The 13,959-nt window shown below is 41.3% G+C and overlaps 1 protein-coding gene across 7 annotated transcripts in view; it reads left to right on the top strand.

Annotated features, from left to right (window-relative positions):
* The window catches only part of KLF12 (KLF transcription factor 12), a 236,561-nt gene that overhangs the window by 197,441 nt on the left and 25,161 nt on the right, over positions 1-13,959 (top strand). The gene's annotated exons all lie outside the window — the stretch shown is intronic.

Genomic DNA, 13,959 nt, shown 5'->3' with positions numbered 1-13,959 from the left:
CGTTTAACCAGTGGGAAGACATTTCTTGTCAGGAGAATGCACTGTGTTATGTTTCAAAAAACCTGAAAAGACAACTTCCTTTAAATGTCACCCAATTTGAATTCACATACACTTATAGTTAATATAGAACACTAAGTCCTCAGTCCAGTTTTGCCTGAGCCAAGCTAGAGCATTCATAGAGTGAAATCTTGACCCTTTATTTTGATGTGAAAAAGCCATCAGGATTTTGTTCTCGCATTTTGTAATGGGTTGACCCTGGCTGGACTCCAGGTACTCACTACAGCTGCTCGCTCTCTCCTCTCTCCAACTGGACAGAGGAGAGAGAAAAAATCAACAACGGATTCATGGGTTAAGAGCTGGGAGAGGTCACTGATCCACCATTACGGGCAAAACAGACTTGAAGTGGGGATATTGATTGCATTTATTACTACCAGAATCAGAGCAAAAGAGTGAGAAGTAAAATAATATTAAAAACACCTTCCCCCTACCCCTCCTTCCTTCCATGTTCTCCCTCCTCCCCACCGGCAGTGCTGGGGGGTGTGGAATGGGGGTTACAGTCAGTTGTTGTTTCTGCCACTGCTCAGAGAGAGGAGTCCTTCCCCTGCTCCCGTGGGGTCCCTCCCATGGGAGACAGTCCTTCACAGCCCTCTCCGGTGTGAGTCCATCCCACAGGCAACAGTTCTTCATGAAACTGCTGTCCCGTGGGTCACTCCTCCATGGGGTGCAGTCCTTCACAGATGAGCTGTACTGGTGTGGGTCTCCACAGGGGCCACAAGTCCTACTTGCGAAAAACCTGCTCCAGCGTGGACTCCTCTCTCCACAGGCTGCAGGTCCCCGGCAGGACCCTGCTCCATCTTGGGCTTCCCACAGGTTCACAGCCTCCTTCATGCATCCACCTACTCCAGCATGGGCTCCTCCATGGGCTGCAGGGGGGTCTCTGCACCCCGATGGTCCCCCATGGGCTGCAGGGGCACAGCTGCCCCACCATGGTCTGCACCACGGGCTGCAGGGCCTCAGCTCCAGCACCTGGAACACCTCCTGCCCCTGCTTCTGCACTGACCTTGGTGTCTGCATTGTTGTTCATACGATCTCAGTGTTCTTCCCTGGCTGGAATTCTTTCTGAGCAATACCTTCTGTTCTTAAATAAGTTATCACAGAGGCATTATTATCACTCCTAATTGGCTTGGCCTTGGCCAGCGGCAGGAAGACTGTCCTGGAGCCGGCTGGCATTGGCTCCACCAGACAGAGGAAGCTTCCAACAGCTTCTAACAGAAGCCACCCCTGTAGCCCCCCCACTGCCAAAACCTAGCCACAGAAACCCACTACACCTTTCTAAAGAAGAATATTGTCATCCTAAAGATGTCTATAGTTTTTCCTGACCGGGAAATAGCCACAGTGAGAACCACCTAGTTGTTCAAGTGAAGGAGCATGAGAATAAGCCCATGCAAACACCTTGACCCAGTGAAGTCCAGTGTCATAGTTCTGATTTTAGCAAAGAATTTTTTCTTCCCCTTCCCCCTGCTGTGTGTGTGTGTGCTCTGTATATTGTCCATTAGGTGAACAAAAGAATCGGCCTGGCCCAGTAATAGCCGAGAGATTAGTCTCCTTGACAACGAAGGGGGAAGAGTTGAAGGGGAGCTGGTGTGTGGGGCTGGAAGGAGGTGGGGAAGGGAGGTGTGGCTGGTGTGTGTGGGCCAGTGAGGCGAGGACCTGCTGTAAGCTGCAGAGCTGCCTGGTTTGCTTCTTTTCTTCCTGTCGGAGTGGAGTTTGTTGCTGTTCTCTTCTCAGCTGTTGCTGGCTGCAGGCCCTGCTTAACACTAATCCTAATCAGCTGAAGTTTGTGAGTTTTCTTCCATTGGGAGAACTTTCTGTTTTATTGCTGGTTTTTTTTCTTTTCCTTCCCCCTTTTTCACCCCCCAGTCCCTCTCTCTCTCTCTCTCTCTCTCTCTCTCTCTCTCTCCTTCCCCAGTGTGGGAAGGGAAGGGGAACAGAGTTTTTTTTTTTTGTTTTTGGTTTGTACCTGGAGAGTACTGTTTTGTTTTTTTTCCCCATCCCACGGGGCGGTGACTGGGGATTCCATAGCGCCGCCTGGTGATGGGCACTGGACATTACAAGTTCTGCTCCTCCAGTGATCCAACAGCGCCACCTGGTGACTATAATAGGACACTACAAGTTTTTGCACCTTCAGTGACCCAACAGCGCCACCTGGTGAATGATACAGGACATTACAAATTTTGCATCTCCAGTGACCCGACGGTGCCCCCTGCTGACTGTGGTTGGAACTGCATCAAAGGGTGCAAAAAATTGAACTGTTTGATTTTCTTCTTGCCGGTTTATTGGTTTTGTTCTTAAAGGGGATTATTGGTGGGTATAGGAGTATTGCTTAGTTATTTTACTTGTTTTTTTTTTTTTTCATGTTCCTGTTAATACACACATACCTTTAATAAAGGGGTGTTATTTTTCCCTTTTCCATAATTTGTTTTCCTTCAATCGAAGCCTCTTAATTTTGGATTTATAATTGCTTGGAAAGAGAAGTTTGGGTCTTTTCCTCCTAATCCATCCTCAGCAAAAGACCCTTGTCTCATTTAAATTGGGACATCCAGAGGAGTAGAGTTGCTTGGCTACCAGCCTAATAATGCTTTTGAAAAAGTGTTATTGGGTATTTATCAGGAAGAATAGGCTTCGTACTCTTGAGTGCAACTGAAACTATTTCTATGACAAGCAGATCTGTTAAAGATGTATTTCCTTAGATTTCCTAGTACAAAACATATCTTATGGCTACGTGCAGTCTGTTTACAGAAGAAATCTTGCTATTAATCAAACCCTGCCTTGCCCACAAACACTTGAGAGATTGTAAATGCAGTTCTGCCTTGGTGAGAAAGTGTTAAGAGAACCAGTTAATGAAAATGGCAATACCCTGGTTTCCTCTTTCTGTTGGGAAGGTGTATGTCTGACTCCACTGAAGATAATGACAGCTTTGCCAGACTTCACAAGATATCCAAGCTGGATACCTTTGTGACTTCTGAACTGGTGTAATGATAAGGAATTGTTGAAATTTGTCTTTTTGGCGTGAGTGAAAGTAGATCAGGGCTCTGTTGTACAATTAACTACATGTGGAAAAACTTTACTACCCACAGTTACAAAGAATACAGATTGAGTATTTCCTGGGTGAAATTTTAATAATTGAGAGAAGAAAATGAATGGTTGTCCACATGATCTAACCCATCTGTGCAAGATCGGTAAAAAGGACAAAGTAACTCTTCCACCACATTGATGGTAGTCATGAACTTCTCTCTCAGAAGCTACGTACCAGAGTGGTTTCTACAGCTTTCAAGGACGCTTCGCATCTCAGTGTGCAGATCAAGCCATTAGAAATCTTTCAAATATTAGCAAATACAGTTAAACTGCAACTATGTACATTTCTACCTATGTAAATATCTTACTGAGTGACAAAACCTTCCCCTGTGATTCTCTAGAGAGACAGTTCCCAGCTGGGGAATTGGCAGCAAGTCTGGGGGAAGAGGGGAGAAAAATACGGACAGAAAGAGAAAAGAAATGTCAGTCCTTGGGAAAGGAGTATGAGAAGTTGCACCTGGTGAAGCCCATAACATTGCTTCAGGTGAGACTGTCTTATAAATAGATGTGGAAAACCCCAGGTGCATGGAGAGGTAGTGGGGTTTCTTCATACTGCAGTAGTGTATTAACACTCTGTTCATGTATTGGGGCCTCACTGTACTTATTTTGCTTTGCAAACACAAAACAACCAAAAAGATGTAGAAAGGACCTTGTTAGCTAAAAGAAGAAAGCTTTAATTGGCATGCATGACTGTAAAGCCAGCTATGAGTTAGCTTATTGAATGGAAAAGCTGGCTTCTTATATAACATAAATACATCAGGATTCCTCATTGTTAATGAAAATGCTTAGTGGCACAGTCTGTATGGCCTGTGAGTTGTAGTAACACTTTTGATTTATAGGATATTTTTCACATGTTCTTCTATAAAAAAAAATTCCTTTCAATAGGAGAGGGTACTCTGGAAGGAAAAAAAAAGCAAAACTATAAATCTCAAAATTAGTTGATTAGAAAGTAGTCTTACAGAAAGAAACCCAAATTCCTGAAGTATGATCTTGCACTCAGTAACTTTTTTGTCCCTAAATGAATTAAATTATTTAGTCTCTTTTTTTCCTAGTCCGATCAAGTAAGTATGGTACTTATGTTATCTCTTCAATAGATGAATTCTTAGCAATATATGCTCTCACACAGGAGCTTGTTAGGGGGCTGTGGGGCATAAAAAATTGGTATTCTGAGATGACATTCTTTTGGGGGTGGCACATTGTCTTTACATATATATAAGCACCAAAATGTATGCTTCAGTGGGGTTAACCATTTAGTACTTAACAAAATCTGCTTGATGACACGGAGTATGACAGATGACCACCCATAATTGCATTACATATAGGTATCCAGGGTAATCAAATATTTAACTTATCAATAATTAGCCTTCTGGATAGGAAGAAAGTAAAGGTCATTCATACGAGTTTCAGTCCCAGTGGAAGCAATGTCCTCATTCAATATCACTGACTTGGCAAGATGTTAGTGACAATTTTGTCAGCTAAGGATACAGAAGAGGGAATTTTTAATCACCACTGCAGTGATCAGTTCCACATTTGTCAGTCTGACCAACAAGAGAAGGTGGATGCATAGGTGAAGAGTCATCATTGTCCAGATGCTGGGACTGACTACTGTGTATGAAAAATCAGAATCAAAGATAAGAGAAGAAATGAAATTTGGAGAGCAAGGTACAACATGCAGGGAGTCCTGCACTAGAAAGTGGAGCATCTGTGCTCTTTCTACAAGTAATCAGAACAAATATGAAAGACATGAATATAAGTACATACTCATTTCCATGCTGAAAATTTGGTCTTAACCCATTTTCTGCTGAGAATACCAATATTACCAAGGTTTGTTTGCATATGTGTTGCCAGAAAACCATGAAGAAAAAATATTAATCAGAAAGAAACAGGAGAGGTAAAAAGCAGGACCCTATGCTCTCAGAGCTGAGTTGTAGGTGCTTGGTTACCCGATTTTATGCTCTGTTTAGAAGGAGACAAAAAAGAAAGAACAGACTTGGCATTGATGCAGCCTGTCTGGAAGGAGAGTTAGAGTGGCTGGTGCTAGAAATTCTGTGAATGATCACTGCTGTTCTGCTAACTCTGAAAGAAGGGGATGCTCTTTCTCTGCTAGACCAGGATCAGGTCTGAACTAGCACACATCAAACATGTTTGGCATACAAGATTTCAGGAATTATTCCTGCTTTCAGGAGGATGCACAGTGCTTTGTCTTCAGTTCCAAAGAACAGACATATGCTCATGCACTTTATTCCACCTGCAAGTTCATTGTGAAGATGTGTTTTTCTCACTTCTTGAAGTTTCCTTGTTTTCATGGATTTTCACTTCAGAAAAACATTGGGCTAAAGCAAAGCAAGCTAATGTGGGTTTTTTTAAATAAATAAATTCAGATAATGTTAGCTCATGGTCACTCAGTTATCTTTCATTGCAATATGTAGATATGTGTATTTTTGAATATAAACTTTAAGAACTATTTAGAAAAAGCAAGCATTCATTTAGAAACTCCCTTTCAAACATGACTGTGGCTGAGCACTGGAACACCTGGCCCAGAGGAATGCTTTTCTTTTTTCCATATTCGAACGTTTTCAGACTTAATCAGGACAAGACTATGAACAACCTGGTCTAGCTCTGAAGCTAACCCCACTGAGCAAAAAATTTATAGGTCCCTTTCCATATGAGTTTTTCTATTACTCTTTATTCCACAGTAATATGGCATGTTACAAAACGATGTGTTAATGTGGGCTTCAACATGTATTAATGTTGAGCCATCCTGATGGGCTGGAAGGGTCGATGTTGCAGTTGTACATCTTTTGTATGGCACTTGTGTTAGGAAAAAATACCTCTGAAACATACATAAAATCTGCAGTTGTTTGTCACCTTAAGATCTATGACAAAATCTAAGGACAGGTGTCGTAATGTGAGTCTTGTCTGTCCAAACCAAGGGAAATGCAGAGAGCAGTGAAACAGATTTATGTTTTAAATTATTGAAAGGGTTTTGTCTATGTGTAAAACATCATAGCCTTCCTGTCAAATGTTGACAGGACTTTTGCAGGTAGAAACAAAGAAAAAAACAAAACTTTTTCAGGTAGAAACAAGCTCTGTATGTCCTGCTGTGGTAGGAGAAATGTGAAATTCGTCTTTGTTAAGCATCATCTCAGTAATTCAGTAGGGCTGGTCAGGAAACTGGTGTTGCCCGTGTTTGGTTACTGCTGGATGTAGTGGTGCAAGTTGTCATACAGCCATGAACCTTCTCAGAACCAGGAATAAACATTTTTATAATGTAGGCAGTGCTTACATGCAAGGTAGTAAACACATAATTCCTTTGCTTTTTTACACAAGAGCTTTCTAGGGTAACATTTTCTTGGTTAATAAGGGTAAAATATACTGAAAGTTTTTGGTGTATTTTTCTTTTCGGTGGCATTTCAGAGTTCATCATAGATTTTATTTATGGTTTTTCTCTGTCAGAAGTACTCTTTGCAGTCTTCCAGTCATCTGGGGGACATGCTGGAGCATGTTGTAGATACTTTCTGGCTCAGCTTCCTTTCTTTAGAAGCCCAGCATGGAAGAACAGTGTGAAAGAGAAAATGTGGTGTGTATTTGGGTCTCTGCCCAGTGTGAAGCTGGGATACACCTCAGGAGAGCACAGCTCTAGGAGCTGGAAACTGCTTCTGGATCCCATAGCACGAATGCAGATCAGGAAGATGAAGCAAATGTCTTATCCCATGTCTCACAGCTGATAATAGAGATGATTAATAATTTTGGTAAATTGTGCCATGGTTGACATTAGTGCTTTTCCTAGTAGACCCTAAAGTTCTTTCCCTCTGCCAGAAGTTTATTACATTGTATAGTTGTGCTTCCAGTTCCACCCGAGCCAGAGCGATGTTGTGACACACTTGGGTTTTGCAAGGCAACTCAGCGGTTTGAGTACCTTTATCTGGTCTCAGCAGTAAAAATGCTGCAGATGAAGTCATGGTCAAAGATGTGCAGGGTGTTTTGTTTGCCAACCACCCAGGGCAGTTGGGAGCATGGGAATGGCCATATGGAGCTGGAGCAGAGGATCTTCTTTACCAGGATGGTGCCTCTGGCAGCACTCAGCAGTGGACACCTCGGACAGAGCATGATAAGACAAACTTACTGTGCTCTTAAAGCTCTCTCTCCATCTGCTCCAAGTACAATTTTGCTCCATCTTCAGCTCAAGCACTTTCTGAACCAAATGTATTCAAATCATCTTTCATCTCTGTCTTGTTTATCTATGTAATTTTCCCATTTAATGTGTGTGCTGTTTGTGTATGCTGCCAAATTCCTCCTTTTTTTCTTGACAAAAAGTATAATTTCTAGTATAACATCACCTTCAAGTACAGTGATTGAAGTAACTACTGCTTATAAAAGAGTAGCACATATTTTCCTTTTATGGTCGCCTTAAATACTGCTTGGTATGTTTTAATGTCTAGAATTCCTAAGGCAGCTGTTTGCCTTTCATGAAACATTAATTAGAATCTAAGAATAAAAGAGGGCAAAAAATATATATGTACATATGCGTGTGCATCTGTTTCTGGACAGGAGACAGTAGAAACTTTGTATTTAAAAATAAAAGCAGTAAGTAAATATTTGAGTGAAGACACTTATCAGGAGATTACATTGATATTTAAGCATTTTATAGGAAAAAACTACTATGTTTTTATATAGTAGGATATTGGTATCTCACTTCTAGGAGGAGTTTTGTAAACTGTGATGAAAAATAATCCATGTCATATTTCTTCACGATCTAATGTATGGTGTTTACAAGGATACTTTCACCAATATCCTGAATGAGAAGGTAACATTATATGACCTATCAGAAAATCAAATTACCTTATGTGAAAAGCTGTTACAAAAGAAAGTAATTGAGAGCTGGAGTCTGGCAAATGTGATTCAATGCCCCTTTTCAAAAAGGCACAGAATATCCATATCATTCATGCCTGTTAGTGTCTGAAACTTAAGGTCTTCACTGATAGAGGATACTTGTCTTAAGTGAAATTAGCTCTCTGAGTGAGTGGTGTGCTGCTGTGGATGTGTTCACTCTATTCAGAAATGTGCCTGAGGAGCCAAGCAAAGGTGTTGGGACTGCGGTCATCTCTGTTTCCAATTGTTCTTGGTGGGGAGCTGCTCTGGGACCCACAGCTTCACCCAAAGGAGCATCAGCAGCTGCCAGGGATGTATGTGTATGCACATGCTGCTCAATGTGCTCAGGGGGTGCCATCCCACCACTGGATCCAAAAATAATGCATAAAGCTTTACTTATGCCTATAGTTAGTCACTTAACAGCTCTAGTTTCTATAAATGTTAAGCAGGCAAAACCCATATTGCTTCTTTCTGCAGCCCAGATTCCCTTTGAATGCCAAGCAAATGCTAAAAATCCAAAGATTTTCTTCAGCTGCTCATTATGCAGGCATGTTACATTCTGGTTTTCCACTTTTATTTAATTTGCCTGCACTTTTAGTTACTACTTAGAGGTTGACCCGGAAGCTTTACATGTCTCATAAAGTAAAGATTCACATTGCTAAATTTATACACTATTTGTATATTTGAATACTGTGTATTTACCTTTTTTTCCCTTTAAAACCAAATAAAACCTGTGAATATCTTCTGAGGGTGGGATATGAGTGTTTGCTTCCTGGTTCTATCATGTATTGCCATAACACATTGTCAGCTCCTAAGCATTTAGTATGGTTATATCTCCCAGTTTTTGTTTTCAGACTGTTTATGTGTTTATTTTTCTGTGTATTATATACTCAAGTATCACAGGAAGTAGCTTCTCTGTGCAGCAAAAGATGGATTTTCCAGTTGTTCCTGGTATTGATTGCTTGTGTCCATGTTCTTGATTTTTTTTGTGCATGTTCTAAATTTCCATGGAAGCTTTGGTAATCACAGCTGGTTGCCACGGAAAGGGGTGATGATACTCCCCTGACTCTTGGCCACAGGTTTCCATCCTCTCCCGTGTGTCAGTGCAGGTACTTGATACTGCTTAGGGAGTTAAACCACTAAGAGCTTCTCAGGTTTTTTTGGCAGAACTGACTTTTTGTAATTGTGGGTCCCTGCACCTGCTTGCTGCAAGTTCAGACAAGTGCCTGTGCCAACACCTTGGAAAGCAGCTGGAGTGGGTCTGTCCCGATATGCCATCTTAACCAAATCACCTGCTTTGCAGCCCGGAGGCTGAGGAACACAAAAGGATCACAACTCATGTTATGTCCACCTTGTGGGACACAGTCTGGCCTGCTGAACCTGTCATCCAGGCTGAGCAGATGCTGCACAGGTCTGAGCCCAGTCTAGTTTTCTTGTCATGGTATCCAGAGTGGAGGGAACATGCCTGGGTGTCACCCCAAAGGGAAGATGACATCTGTTTTTAGCAGCCACAGACTGTTGTTAAGGTGCAGCCACAAGTCTCTTGATTAACTATGGGGCCAGATAGGGAAGAAGGTAATGTAAAGGAGAGATGTGTGGTAAGGTGGCAGGGATACTGAACACAAACTGGTCTTTACTTGTTGGCCCTGCCTCAGTGTGTTTTCCAGGAGGTCTTTGGAGACAGGAAGGAGGCATAGCTAAAGAGTCTGAGCTCATAGTGGAGGGACCAAGGAAGAGTAAAGTTAGCAATCACAAGGTTGAAGATGCAACATTGGGTCATTGTTTGGGTTTGTACAGCAAAGAGCAAAGTGTAGCTTGCTGCGCGTCACCAGCTGACACCAGCTGTGTCAGCCAGCCTTTGACTGGCTCACTGGTGCCAGCAGCACCCGGAAGCTTGTATTTTGGTGGCCGAAGGTAACCCTGCTTATTGGCCACAGAGTGAGCGCACTTGAGGAGACTGTTTGTTGGGAGCTGCCAGCATGCAGTGACTTGTGCATGGTGTGTTTGGTGGTGTGTCACGAGACTGAACACAGTTCAAGTCTTTAATAAACACACCGTGCTCCCCAGGAAGTTGTCTGGGGCAGCTCTGCTCTGCATATTGCTCAGAAAACACGGGATCGGAATAAAAGGACCCATTACATGTGGTTTTTAAGTGTTACTGCATGTGCCAAGGACCATTCACAGTCTGTGTAGAACAGAGGCAAAACACCTAAGAAGTCATGGGCAGCATTTGTAGAATGGAAAAATAATTCTGCATTAGAAGGGTGTTAAAATCCCTGTCTCATGCAGTGCAGATCACATTCAGCAGAACTTGATGGCCATCTACTGGTGAAGCCCCAGTTGGTGTTACACTTTGCAGACTTTTTTGCATCAGAGAGACAAGCACTCGGCCATGTGTGAGTTGCAAAGATGTATGTTTTCACTTCTAGCTGGAAGTAACACAACTGAATTTTTAGAAATCATCCTAAAAGCTCATGTTGGTTTTACTTTAACTGACTACAGGTGTTGCAGCTGCTCATGGAGGCAGCCAGCAGTCTCCCAAGATTCCTGTTAAGTGTAACAATTTCTACACTAACATAGAAATTACACTGGTTTTGGAAATAATGAACTGCAAATAAATAAATGTCAAGCTGACAGGTCAGAACCCAGTTTTCTTGTTTGTTAATTTATCTTTCAAACTTGATGTGTCAGCAGTGATTTGATACATCATTAAATTTCACTAAGCTGTTATGTGTGGGGCCAATCGTATTGTTAAAGCCCACCTTGAGCCTTAAAGGCTGCCTGAGATCTTGGCCATGAACAGGAGAACTGGCAACTCTTCCTCTGGGCACCCTAGTAGCTCTTGGCTGATGACAGGTTTCCAGGTCTTCCCTCTGTGCAATCTATGAGGGACACAGATTTGAGAGAGGCTACTGCAATATGGTTTGCTTGGGTTTTGGCTTAAGGGCAGAGAGGGAGTGTGTTGTAGGTTTTTTAGATAGTGTATTTTCTTTATTTTATAGAATTTGAAATACATTTTAAACAAAAAGGAAAAAGAAGTCAGTTAAAAGAATAAATACCTATGAGTTCCCTGACACATCCATGCTCAAAGTCTTCATCTGCCATGGGGCTGTCAAACAGTAGTTTCTGGAATCCTGTGCTGGCCAGAGCCACCTGGCAGAACCTCCACAGCCTTTAAAAGGCACAAAACATGGTTCTGAGGACTTTGTTTAGTTCTGTGTGGTCTGAGAGAGTGTTTTGTAGAAATTACTTGAAAAAGAAGAAGATGTCCCTTTACTGCTGCATGGCAAAGGGAAAGAACATCAGCAAATCAGCTGGCAGTTACTGTGGGAGGGACTAACCTGAGGAAGCTCATAAAAGCACTCAGTGCTCTTTTTAGGGCTTTTTGTGGTAGCTCAATTTTTAAAAAAATTACGCAGCATTTGATAGACTAAAACAAAGCTGGTGCTATCAGGTAGATTCTGGCTGCTTTTCCACCAGGGAGCATGTCTGCGCTATGGGGTCCCCTTGTGCCACAGGAGTTAGAGTGGCAGAGGAAAATCACCTTGGATGTACACTCTCACTTGCCATGTGAGTCTCCTCTGGTGGTTAGTTTATCATTTAGCCTGCATTGCTGTAGAGGGAAGGCACAAGCTTACATTTGCTGGTTCTGGCTGACAGTAGCTTTTCTCCTTGGTGTGCTGAGCAGTGGAATAGGTGGGGTCCTTCACTTTTTAGAAAGGGAGCAATCCAGTCAAGAAGCAGCAGCGTTGGTCATGTGCCCCATTCACAGCACTGCTTTATGCCACCCTCTCCTGTATAAATACCTGGGAAAGCACAGAGCAGTTCCCAGCAGTGAGATCACTTTCTTGTATGTGACAAATAGCTTTTATGAGGTGCTGACTCTTCTGAAGGTTCATTTTGTCTCCAGGCTGGAAATTACAGCAGCATTATAAGCTTGATCCTCCTCCCATTTAAATGAGCTGTACTATCCAGGATCTGAACACTCTGTTACAAAATAGGCTTTTAAGACAGCTCATAAATCCCATGCAGTGAAAATGATGCACAAATACTTATTTTTAAAGATAAAGATTTTCTGCTCTTGAGCACTGCATTTTGTATGTTCAGTATTCAGCTTTAACAGCTGATTTACACATTCGCTTTTATTTCAGCTGATGGGATGTTTAAAAAAAAAACCAAACAGTTGGAGTAGTGAGACCATTCTCAGTGAACCATCTGACCCAAGACTTTTATTTGCTCTAAAATGCAGATGCTTAAATGCAATTCCTAAGCCAGTTCTGTGAGAGCTAAACATATCTGTATTCCAATCACGTAGTTAAAAGTGCTAATGTGTCTTAATCGCTTGCAGACAACTTTTCACTAGTTAATGTTGATATTACAGCCTTTTGTCCATTTCTTTCTGCATTTCAGAAATTCTCTGCGCACCCATGTACACGCATCATATTCTAGGCAAAAATAATTAATCTGAAAAAAATCTCTTTCCTGAGTGTGAAATATGAATATATATGAAGTGTTAAGAGAGAAAGAGGATTGTTGGAAAGAAAATACCTTTTTCTTTTTTAATAATGCTTTAAATTAGGTTTGTACTGTAAAAATATTTAAACAAAACAAAAAATGAGTAATTTGGACTACCATTAATTCAAAGCTTAAAGATTTGCATGCAGAGAATTAGAACACCTGTGAAATCGCATGGTAATTGTGTGAGATGCTTTATGCAAAGTTTTAACCCAATATAAATAGTCCTCAGCAAATTCTGGAAATCTCTAGGAGTTAAATTTATGCTAGAACAGCTATAGCTGTAACAGTAGTGGCTGTTGTAACAAGAGGTCACAAATCACCGTTAACACAGGAGCTTCTCAGTGAGTGCATCAACATCAGTTCTTCTTTCCAATTCCTTTCTTAGTATGATAGCTTAACCAAAGGTTCATGCTTCTTTGTATTCAAATTGATCTTAAGAGTCCAAAAGAGCTGACTAATGAATCTGTAGCTCATTTTACTTGAATGTCAATAAATCTGGGAATCCCCAGAAATATGATGAAGGCCAGTGTTCTTCCAGTACTTAAATCAGCTAAACAGGTTAGTATAACTGGGTGAGCGTGATTGTTGTGCGATATAATCATGGTGAGGTTGATAAGATGATCAGTTAATAATGATTTATGGCTGGGTGGTATAATTACTGGAAGTCAATGAGAATTTGGATCTCAGCCTACCAGCTTGATAATAGTTTATCTAACCAAGCCAAATGCATTGCTGTAGCAGGCTTGTTTTCAAGTATTAGACTCAGTATGCACTGTATTTAGAATCTCAAGCAACATCAACATTATATTTTTAATTGCTTAAAACTGGGATAACTGATAGGCCTTAAGACATATCTGTAAATGAAGTATCTTTGATGAGCATTTGAATTTCTCTGGGGATTGTTCTCTGGCCCTGTGCTAGGAAACTTTATTTATCAGTGGTCTGAAAGGAAAATAAAATTCTTTGGCTTGCAAGTGATAGATTGAGAATTGTTAAATAAGAAAATGGAAAAATCACTGCTGCAGGGTGATATGGATCTATTAGCAGTCTGTATTCAAGCAAACAACAGGTGTTTGGCCTAGTGAAAGGATCCATAGTCCAGATCTGGGTATTGGAAACACTTTTTCATAAAAGGTTTCAGGCTTTTTATCTATTTAAAGTTGTCAAGGAGAAGTTATGGAGGCTATATATAAAGTTGTTTAGAAAACAGGGTTCAGTGAGCTTGTACTTGGACATGTGTCAAATAGAAATAGAGCTCAGATAAAGTCAGGCTACTTCATTATTGGAGCAGTGTTTCAAAGATCGTGGTGCTTTTTTAGAGCAATAATAATTGCCTCTAAATCAAGACTTCAGTTATTTCATACTGCAAAATATGCTCTAGTTTAAGCACTGATTGTGTCAAATATGTGCTGTGAACTGCATTATAAAAAGGGA

This window comes from Myiozetetes cayanensis, unplaced genomic scaffold (assembly GCF_022539395.1).
Source record: "Myiozetetes cayanensis isolate MyiCay16 unplaced genomic scaffold, myiCay2020 scf5-8, whole genome shotgun sequence".
In the NCBI taxonomy this organism is placed as follows: Eukaryota; Metazoa; Chordata; class Aves; order Passeriformes; family Tyrannidae; genus Myiozetetes; species Myiozetetes cayanensis.
Note: the sequence above shows the minus strand (reverse complement) of the source record. Positions and strands in the feature narration are given on the sequence as shown.